The sequence below is a fragment of the Bufo gargarizans genome, chromosome 4 (genome assembly GCF_014858855.1).
Source record: "Bufo gargarizans isolate SCDJY-AF-19 chromosome 4, ASM1485885v1, whole genome shotgun sequence".
Taxonomy (NCBI): Eukaryota; Metazoa; Chordata; class Amphibia; order Anura; family Bufonidae; genus Bufo; species Bufo gargarizans.
Window position 1 is genome coordinate 125,362,623 of NC_058083.1, and position 11,185 is coordinate 125,373,807.

The window sequence follows — 11,185 nt, forward strand, 5'->3', positions numbered from 1 at the left end:
GGACTGTTCCAATGTTGTGTGACGTGAAGCCTGATTCTCTGCTATGACATGCAGACTGATTCTCTGCTGACATGAAGACAGATACTCTGTTACGGGACCTCTCTCCTCTGCCTGGGTGCTGGGCCTAAATATATGCCAATGGACTGTTGCAGTGGTGGCTGACGTGAAGCCTGATTCTCTGCTATGACATGCAGACTAATTCTCTGCTGACATGAAGACAGATTCTCTGTTACGGGACCTCTCTCCTCTGCCTGGGTGCTGGGCCTAAATATCTGACAATGGACTGTTGCAGTGGTGGCTGACGTGAAGCCTGATTCTCTGCTATGACATGCAGACTGATTCTCTGCTGACATGAAGCCAGATCCTCTGTTACGGGACCTCTCTCCTCTGCCTGGGTGCTGGGCCTAAATATATGCCAATGGACTGTTGCAGTGGTGGCTGACGTGAAGCCTAATTCTCTGCTATGACATGCAGACTGATTCTCTGCTGACATGAAGACAGATTCTCTGTTACGGGACCTCTCTCCTCTGCCTGGGTGCTGGGCCTAAATATATGCCAAAGGACTGTTGCAGTGGTGCCTACGTGAAGCCTGATTCTCTGCTATGACATGCAGACTGATTCTCTGATGACATGAAGACAGATTCTCTGTTACGGGACCTCTCTCCTCTGCCTGGGTGCTGGGCCTGAATATATGCCAATGGACTGTTGCAGTGGTGGCTGACGTGAAGCCTGATTCTCTGCTATGACATGCAGACTGATTCTCTGCTGACATGAAGCCAGATTCTCTGTTACGGGACCTCTCTCCTCTGCCTGGGTGCTGGGCCTAAATATATGACAATGGACTGTTGCAGTGGTGGCTGACGTGAAGCCTGATTCTCTGCTATGACATGCAGACTAATTCTCTGCTGACATGAAGACAGATTCTCTGTTACGGGAACTCTCTCCTCTGCCTGGGTGCCTGGGCTTAAATATATGCCAATGGACTGTTCCAATGTTGTGTGACGTGAAGCCTGATTCTCTGCTATGACATGCAGACTGATTCTCTGCTGACATGAAGACAGATACTCTGTTACGGGACCTCTCTCCTCTGCCTGGGTACTGGGCCTAAATATATGCCAATGGACTGTTGCAGTGGTGGCTGACGTGAAGCGTGATTCTCTGCTATGACATGCAGACTAATTCTCTGCTGACATGAAGACAGATTCTCTGTTACGGGACCTCTCTCCTCTGCCTGGGTGCTGGGCCTAAATATCTGACAATGGACTGTTGCAGTGGTGGCTGACGTGAAGCCTGATTCTCTGCTATGACATGCAGACTAATTCTCTGCTGACATGAAGACAGATTCTCTGTTACGGGACCTCTCTCCTCTGCCTGGGTGCTGGGCCTAAATATATGCCAATGGACTGTTGCAGTGGTGGCTGACGTGAAGCCTGATTCTCTGCTATGACATGCAGACTGATTCTCTGCTGACATGAAGCCAGATCCTCTGTTACGGGACCTCTCTCCTCTGCCTGGGTTCCTGGGCCTAAATATATGCCAATGGACTGTTCCAATGTTGTGTGAAGTGAAGCCTGATTCTCTGCTATGACATGCAGACTGATTCTCTGCTGACATGAAGACAGATTCTCTGTTACGGGACCTCTCTCCTCTGCCTGGGTGCTGGGCCTAAATATATGCCAATGGACTGTTGCAGTGGTGGCTGACATGAAGCCTGATTCTCTGCTATGACATGCAGACTGATTCTCTGCTGACATGAAGACAGATTCTCTGTTACGGGACCTCTCTCCTCTGCCTGGGTGCTGGGCCTAAATATATGCCAATGGACTGTTGCAGTGGTGGCTGACGTGAAGCCTAATTCTCTGCTATGACATGCAGACTGATTCTCTGCTGACATGAAGACAGATTCTCTGTTACGGGACCTCTCTCCTCTGCCTGGGTGCTGGGCCTAAATATCTGACAATGGACTGTTGCAGTGGTGGCTGACGTGAAGCCTGATTCTCTGCTATGACATGCAGACTAATTCTCTGCTGACATGAAGACAGATTCTCTGTTACGGGACCTCTCTCCTCTGCCTGGGTGCCTGGGCCTAAATATATGCCAATGGACTGTTGCAGTGGTGGTGACGTGAAGCCTGATTCTCTGCTATGACATGCAGACTGATTCTCTGCTGACATGAAGACAGATTCTCTGTTACGGGACCTCTCTCCTCTGCCTGGGTGCTGGGCCTAAATATATGCCAATGGACTGTTGCAGTGGTGGCTGACGTGAAGCCTGATTCTCTGCTATGACATGCAGACTAATTCTCTGCTGACATGAAGACAGATTCTCTGTTACGGGACCTCTCTCCTCTGCCTGGGTGCTGGGCCTAAATATCTGACAATGGACTGTTGCAGTGGTGGCTGGCGTGAAGCCTGATTCTCTGCTATGACATGCAGACTAATTCTCTGCTGACATGAAGACAGATTCTCTGTTACGGGACCTCTCTCCTCTGCCTGGGTGCTGGGCCTAAATATATGACAATGGACTGTTGCAGTGGTGGCTGACGTGAAGCCTGATTCTCTGCTATGACATGCAGACTAATTCTCTGCTGACATGAAGACAGATTCTCTGTTACGGGACCTCTCTCCTCTGCCTGGGTGCTGGGCCTAAATATCTGACAATGGACTGTTGCAGTGGTGGCTGACGTGAAGCCTGATTCTCTGCTATGACATGCAGACTGATTCTCTGCTGACATGAAGCCAGATTCTCTGTTACGGGACCTCTCTCCTCTGCCTGGGTTCCTGGGCTTAAATATATGCCAATGGACTGTTCCAATGTTGTGTGAAGTGAAGCCTGATTCTCTGCTATGACATGCAGACTGATTCTCTGCTGACATGAAGACAGATTCTCTGTTACGGGACCTCTCTCCTCTGCCTGGGTGCTGGGCCTAAATATATGCCAATGGACTGTTGCAGTGGTGGCTGACGTGAAGCCTGATTCTCTGCTATGACATGCAGACTGATTCTCTGCTGACATGAAGACAGATTCTCTGTTACGGGACCTCTCTCCTCTGCCTGGGTGCTGGGCCTAAATATATGCCAATGGACTGTTGCAGTGGTGGCTGACGTGAAGCCTGATTCTCTGCTATGACATGCAGACTGATTCTCTGCTGACATGAAGACAGATTCTCTGTTACGGGACCTCTCTCCTCTGCCTGGGTGCTGGGCCTAAATATATGCCAATGGACTGTAGCAGTGGTGGCTGACGTGAAGCCTGATTCTCTGCTATGACATGCAGACTGATTCTCTGCTGACATGAAGACAGATTCTCTGTTACGGGACCTCTCTCCTCTGCCTGGGTGCTGGGCCTAAATATATGCAAATGGACTGTTGCAGTGGTGGCTGACGTGAAGCCTGATTCTCTGCTATGACATGCAGACTGATTCTCTGCTGACATGAAGACAGATTCTCTGTTACGGGACCTCTCTCCTCTGCCTGGGTGCTGGGCCTAAATATATGCCAATGGACTGTTGCAGTGGTGACTGACGTGAAGCCTGATTCTCTGCTATGACATGCAGACTGATTCTCTGCTGACATGAAGCCAGATTCTCTGTTACGGGACCTCTCTCCTCTGCCTGGGTGCTGGGCCTAAATATATGACAATGGACTGTTGCAGTGGTGGCTGACGTGAAGCCTGATTCTCTGCTATGACATGCAGACTGATTCTCTGCTGACATGAAGACAGATTCTCTGTTACGGGACCTCTCTCCTCTGCCTGGTGTGCTGGGCCTAAATATATGCCAATGGACTGTTGCAGTGGTGGCTGACGTGAAGCCTGATTCTCTGCTATGACATGCAGACTGATTCTCTGCTGACATGAAGCCAGATCCTCTGTTACGGGACCTCTCTCCTCTGCCTGGGTGCCTGGGCCTAAATATATGCCAATGGACTGTTACAGTGGTGGCTGACGTGAAGCCTGATTCTCTGCTATGACATGCAGACTGATTCTCTGCTGACATGAAGACAGATACTCTGTTACGGGACCTCTCTCCTCTGCCTGGGTGCTGGGCCTAAATATATGACAATGGACTGTTGCAGTGGTGGCTGACGTGAAGCCTGATTCTCTGCTATGACATGCAGACTAATTCTCTGCTGACATGAAGACAGATTCTCTGTTACGGGACCTCTCTCCTCTGCCTGGGTGCCTGGGCTTAAATATATGCCAATGGACTGTTCCAATGTTGTGTGACGTGAAGCCTGATTCTCTGCTATGACATGCAGACTGATTCTCTGCTGACATGAAGACAGATTACTCTGTTACGGGACCTCTCTCCTCGTGCCTGGGTGCTGGGCCTAAATATATGCCAATGGACTGTTGCAGTGGTGGCTGACGTGAAGCCTGATTCTCTGCTATGACATGCAGACTAATTCTCTGCTGACATGAAGACAGATTCTCTGTTACGGGACCTCTCTCCTCTGCCTGGGTGCTGGGCCTAAATATCTGACAATGGACTGTTGCAGTGGTGGCTGACGTGAAGCCTGATTCTCTGCTATGACATGCAGACTAATTCTCTGCTGACATGAAGACAGATTCTCTGTTACGGGACCTCTCTCCTCTGCCTGGTTGCTGGGCCTAAATATATGCCAATGGACTGTTGCAGTGGTGGCTGACGTGAAGCCTGATTCTCTGCTATGACATGCAGACTGATTCTCTGCTGACATGAAGCCAGATCCTCTGTTACGGGACCTCTCTCCTCTGCCTGGGTGCCTGGGCTTAAATATATGCCAATGGACTGTTTCAATGTTGGGTGACGTGAAGCCTGATTCTCTGCTATGACATGCAGACTGATTCTCTGCTGACATGAAGACAGATTCTCTGTTACGGGACCTCTCTCCTCTGCCTGGGTGCTGGGCCTAAATATATGCCAATGGACTGTTGCAGTGGTGGCTGACGTGAAGCCTGATTCTCTGCTATGACATGCAGACTGATTCTCTGCTGACATGAAGACAGATTCTCTGTTACGGGACCTCTCTCCTCTGCCTGGTTGCTGGGCCTAAATATATGCCAATGGACTGTTGCAGTGGTGGCTGACGTGAAGCCTGATTCTCTGCTATGACATGCAGACTGATTCTCTGCTGACATGAAGCCAGATCCTCTGTTACGGGACCTCTCTCCTCTGCCTGGGTGCCTGGGCTTAAATATATGCCAATGGACTGTTCCAATGTTGTGTGACGTGAAGCCTGATTCTCTGCTATGACATGCAGACTGATTCTCTGCTGACATGAAGACAGATACTCTGTTACGGGACCTCTCTCCTCTGCCTGGGTGCTGGGCCTAAATATATGCCAATGGACTGTTGCAGTGGTGGCTGACGTGAAGCCTGATTCTCTGCTATGACATGCAGACTAATTCTCTGCTGACATGAAGACAGATTCTCTGTTACGGGACCTCTCTCCTCTGCCTGGGTGCTGGGCCTAAATATATGCCAATGGACTGTTGCAGTGGTGGCTGACGTGAAGCCTGATTCTCTGCTATGACATGCAGACTGATTCTCTGCTGACATGAAGCCAGATTCTCTGTTACGGGACCTCTCTCCTCTGCCTGGGTGCTGGGCCTAAATATATGACAATGGACTGTTGCAGTGGTGGCTGACGTGAAGCCTGATTCTCTGCTATGACATGCAGACTAATTCTCTGCTGACATGAAGACAGATTCTCTGTTACGGGACCTCTCTCCTCTGCCTGGGTGCTGGGCCTAAATATATGCCAAAGGACTGTTGCAGTGGTGCCTACGTGAAGCCTGATTCTCTGCTATGACATGCAGACTGATTCTCTGATGACATGAAGACAGATTCTCTGTTACGGGACCTCTCTCCTCTGCCTTGGTGCTGGGCCCTAATATATGCCAATGGACTGTTGCAGTGGTGGCTGACGTGAAGCCTGATTCTCTGCTATGACATGCAGACTGATTCTCTGCTGACATGAAGCCAGATTCTCTGTTACGGGACCTCTCTCCTCTGCCTGGGTGCTGGGCCTAAATATATGACAATGGACTGTTGCAGTGGTGGCTGACGTGAAGCCTGATTCTCTGCTATGACATGCAGACTAATTCTCTGCTGACATGAAGACAGATTCTCTGTTACGGGACCTCTCTCCTCTGCCTGGGTGCCTGGGCTTAAATATATGCCAATGGACTGTTCCAATGTTGTGTGACGTGAAGCCTGATTCTCTGCTATGACATGCAGACTAATTCTCTGCTGACATGAAGACAGATTCTCTGTTACGGGACCTCTCTCCTCTGCCTGGGTGCTGGGCCTAAATATCTGACAATGGACTGTTGCAGTGGTGGCTGATGTGAAGCCTGATTCTCTGCTATGACATGCAGACTAATTCTCTGCTGACATGAAGACAGATTCTCTGTTACGGGACCTCTCTCCTCTGCCTGTGTGCTGGGCCTAAATATATGCCAATGGACTGTTGCAGTGGTGGCTGACGTGAAGCCTGATTCTCTGCTATGACATGCAGACTGATTCTCTGCTGACATGAAGCCAGATCCTCTGTTACGGGACCTCTCTTCTCTGCCTGGGTTCCTGGGCTTAAATATATGCCAATGGACTGTTCCAATGTTGTGTGAAGTGAAGCCTGATTCTCTGCTATGACATGCAGACTGATTCTCTGCTGACATGAAGACAAAATCTCTGTTACGGGACCTCTCTCCTCTGCCTGGGTGCTGGGCCTAAATATATGCCAATGGACTGTTGCAGTGGTGGCTGACGTGAAGCCTGATTCTCTGCTATGACATGCAGACTGATTCTCTGCTGACATGAAGACAGATTCTCTGTTACGGGACCTCTCTCCTCTGCCTGGGTGCTGGGCCTAAATATATGCCAATGGACTGTTGCAGTGGTGGCTGACGTGAAGCCTAATTCTCTGCTATGACATGCAGACTGATTCTCTGCTGACATGAAGACAGATTCTCTGTTACGGGACCTCTCTCCTCTGCCTGGGTGCTGGGCCTAAATATATGCCAAAGGACTGTTGCAGTGGTGCCTACGTGAAGCCTGATTCTCTGCTATGACATGCAGAGTGATTCTCTGATGACATGAAGACAGATTCTCTGTTACGGGACCTCTCTCCTCTGCCTGGGTGCTGGGCCTAAATATATGCCAATGGACTGTTGCAGTGGTGGCTGACGTGAAGCCTGATTCTCTGCTATGACATGCAGACTGATTCTCTGCTGACATGAAGCCAGATTCTCTGTTACGGGACCTCTCTCCTCTGCCTGGGTGCTGGGCCTAAATATATGACAATGGACTGTTGCAGTGGTGGCTGACGTGAAGCCTGATTCTCTGCTATGACATGCAGACTAATTCTCTGCTGACATGAAGAAAGATTCTCTGTTACGGGACCTCTCTCCTCTGCCTGGGTGCCTGGGCTTAAATATATGCCAATGGACTGTTCCAATGTTGTGTGACGTGAAGCCTGATTCTCTGCTATGACATGCAGACTGATTCTCTGCTGACATGAAGACAGATACTCTGTTACGGGACCTCTCTCCTCTGCCTGGGTGCTGGGCCTAAATATATGCCAATGGACTGTTGCAGTGGTGGCTGACGTGAAGCCTGATTCTCTGCTATGACATGCAGACTAATTCTCTGCTGACATGAAAACAGATTCTCTGTTACGGGACCTCTCTCCTCTGCCTGGGTGCTGGGCCTAAATATCTGACAATGGACTGTTGCAGTGGTGGCTGACGTGAAGCCTGATTCTCTGCTATGACATGCAGACTAATTCTCTGCTGACATGAAGACAGATTCTCTGTTACGGGACCTCTCTCCTCTGCCTGTGTGCTGGGCCTAAATATATGCCAATGGACTGTTGCAGTGGTGGCTGACGTGAAGCCTGATTCTCTGCTATGACATGCAGACTGATTCTCTGCTGACATGAAGCCAGATCCTCTGTTACGGGACCTCTCTCCTCTGCCTGGGTTCCTGGGCTTAAATATATGCCAATGGACTGTTCCAATGTTGTGTGAAGTGAAGCCTGATTCTCTGCTATGACATGCAGACTGATTCTCTGCTGACATGAAGACAGATTCTCTGTTACGGGACCTCTCTCCTCTGCCTGGGTGCTGGGCCTAAATATATGCCAATGGACTGTTGCAGTGGTGGCTGACGTGAAGCCTGATTCTCTGCTATGACATGCAGACTGATTCTCTGCTGACATGAAGACAGATTCTCTGTTACGGGACCTCTCTCCTCTGCCTGGGTGCTGGGCCTAAATATATGCCAATGGACTGTAGCAGTGGTGGCTGACGTGAAGCCTGATTCTCTGCTATGACATGCAGACTGATTCTCTGCTGACATGAAGACAGATTCTCTGTTACGGGACCTCTCTCCTCTGCCTGGGTGCTGGGCCTAAATATATGCCAAAGGACTGTTGCAGTGGTGGCTGACATGAAGCCTGATTCTCTGCTATGACATGCAGACTGATTCTCTGATGACATGAAGACAGATTCTCTGTTACGGGACCTCTCTCCTCTGCCTGGGTGCTGGGCCTAAATATATGCCAATGGACTGTTGCAGTGGTGGCTGACGTGAAGCCTGATTCTCTGCTATGACATGCAGACTGATTCTCTGCTGACATGAAGCCAGATTCTCTGTTACGGGACCTCTCTCCTCTGCCTGGGTGCTGGGCCTAAATATATGACAATGGACTGTTGCAGTGGTGGCTGACGTGAAGCCTGATTCTCTGCTATGACATGCAGACTAATTCTCTGCTGACATGAAGACAGATTCTCTGTTACGGGACCTCTCTCCTCTGCCTGGGTGCTGGGCCTAAATATATGACAATGGACTGTTGCAGTGGTGGCTGACGTGAAGCCTGATTCTCTGCTATGACATGCAGACTGATTCTCTGCTGACATGAAGACAGATCCTCTGTTACGGGACCTCTCTCCTCTGCCTGGGTGCCTGGGCTTAAATATATGCCAATGGACTGTTCCAATGTTGTGTGACGTGAAGCCTGATTCTCTGCTATGACATGCAGACTGATTCTCTGCTGACATGAAGACAGATACTCTGTTACGGGACCTCTCTCCTCTGCCTGGGTGCTGGGCCTAAATATATGCCGATGGACTGTTGCAGTGGTGGCTGACGTGAAGCCTGATTCTCTGCTATGACATGCAGACTAATTCTCTGCTGACATGAAGACAGATTCTCTGTTACGGGACCTCTCTCCTCAGCCTGGGTGCTGGGCCTAAATATATGCCAAAGGACTGTTGCAGTGGTGCCTACGTGAAGCCTGATTCTCTGCTATGACATGCAGACTGATTCTCTGATGACATGAAGCCAGATTCTCTGTTACGGGACCTCTCTCCTCTGCCTGGGTGCTGGGCCTAAATATATGCCAATGGACTGTTGCAGTGGTGGCTGACGTGAAGCCTGATTCTCTGCTATGACATGCAGACTGATTCTCTGCTGACATGAAGCCAGATTCTCTGTTACGGGACCTCTCTCCTCTGCCTGGGTGCTGGGCCTAAATATATGACAATGGACTGTTGCAGTGGTGGCTGACGTGAAGCCTGATTCTCTGCTATGACATGCAGACTAATTCTCTGCTGACATGAAGACAGATTCTCTGTTACGGGACCTCTCTCCTCTGCCTGTGTGCTGGGCCTAAATATATGCCAATGGACTGTTGCAGTGGTGGCTGACATGAAGCCTGATTCTCTGCTATGACATGCAGACTGATTCTCTGCTGACATGAAGCCAGATCCTCTGTTACGGGACCTCTCTCCTCTGCCTGGGTGCCTGGGCTTAAATATATGCCAATGGACTGTTCCAATGTTGTGTGACGTGAAGCCTGATTCTCTGCTATGACATGCAGACTAATTCTCTGCTGACATGAAGACAGATCCTCTGTTACGGGACCTCTCTCCTCTGCCTGGGTGCTGGGCCTAAATATATGCCAATGGACTGTTGCAGTGGTGGCTGACGTGAAGCCTGATTCTCTGCTATGACATGCAGACTAATTCTCTGCTGACATGAAGACAGATTCTCTGTTACGGGACCTCTCTCCTCTGCCTGGGTGCTGGGCCTAAATATAGGCCAAAGGACTGTTGCAGTGGTGCCTACGTGAAGCCTGATTCTCTGCTATGACATGCAGACTGATTCTCTGATGACATGAAGACAGATTCTCTGTTACGGGACCTCTCTCCTCTGCCTTGGTGCTGGGCCCTAATATATGCCAATGGACTGTTGCAGTGGTGGCTGACGTGAAGCCTGATTCTCTGCTATGACATGCAGACTGATTCTCTGCTGACATGAAGCCAGATTCTCTGTTACGGGACCTCTCTCCTCTGCCTGGGTGCTGGGCCTAAATATATGACAATGGACTGTTGCAGTGGTGGCTGACGTGAAGCCTGATTCTCTGCTATGACATGCAGACTAATTCTCTGCTGACATGAAGACAGATTCTCTGTTACGGGACCTCTCTCCTCTGCCTGGGTGCCTGGGCTTAAATATATGCCAATGGACTGTTCCAATGTTGTGTGACGTGAAGCCTGATTCTCTGCTATGACATGCAGACTGATTCTCTGCTGACATGAAGACAGATACTCTGTTACGGGACCTCTCTCCTGTGCCTGGGTGCTGGGCCTAAATATATGCCAATGGACTGTTGCAGTGGTGGCTGACGTGAAGCCTGATTCTCTGCTATGACATGCAGACTAATTCTCTGCTGACATGAAGACAGATTCTCTGTTACGGGACCTCTCTCCTCTGCCTGGGTGCTGGGCCTAAATATCTGACAATGGACTGTTGCAGTGGTGGCTGACGTGAAGCCTGATTCTCTGCTATGACATGCAGACTAATTCTCTGCTGACATGAAGACAGATTCTCTGTTACGGGACCTCTCTCCTCTGCCTGGTTGCTGGGCCTAAATATATGCCAATGGACTGTTGCAGTGGTGGCTGACGTGAAGCCTGATTCTCTGCTATGACATGCAGACTGATTCTCTGCTGACATGAAGCCAGATCCTCTGTTACGGGACCTCTCTCCTCTGCCTGGGTGCCTGGGCTTAAATATATGCCAATGGACTGTTTCAATGTTGGGTGACGTGAAGCCTGATTCTCTGCTATGACATGCAGACTGATTCTCTGCTGACATGAAGACAGATTCTCTGTTACGGGACCTCTCTCCTCTGCC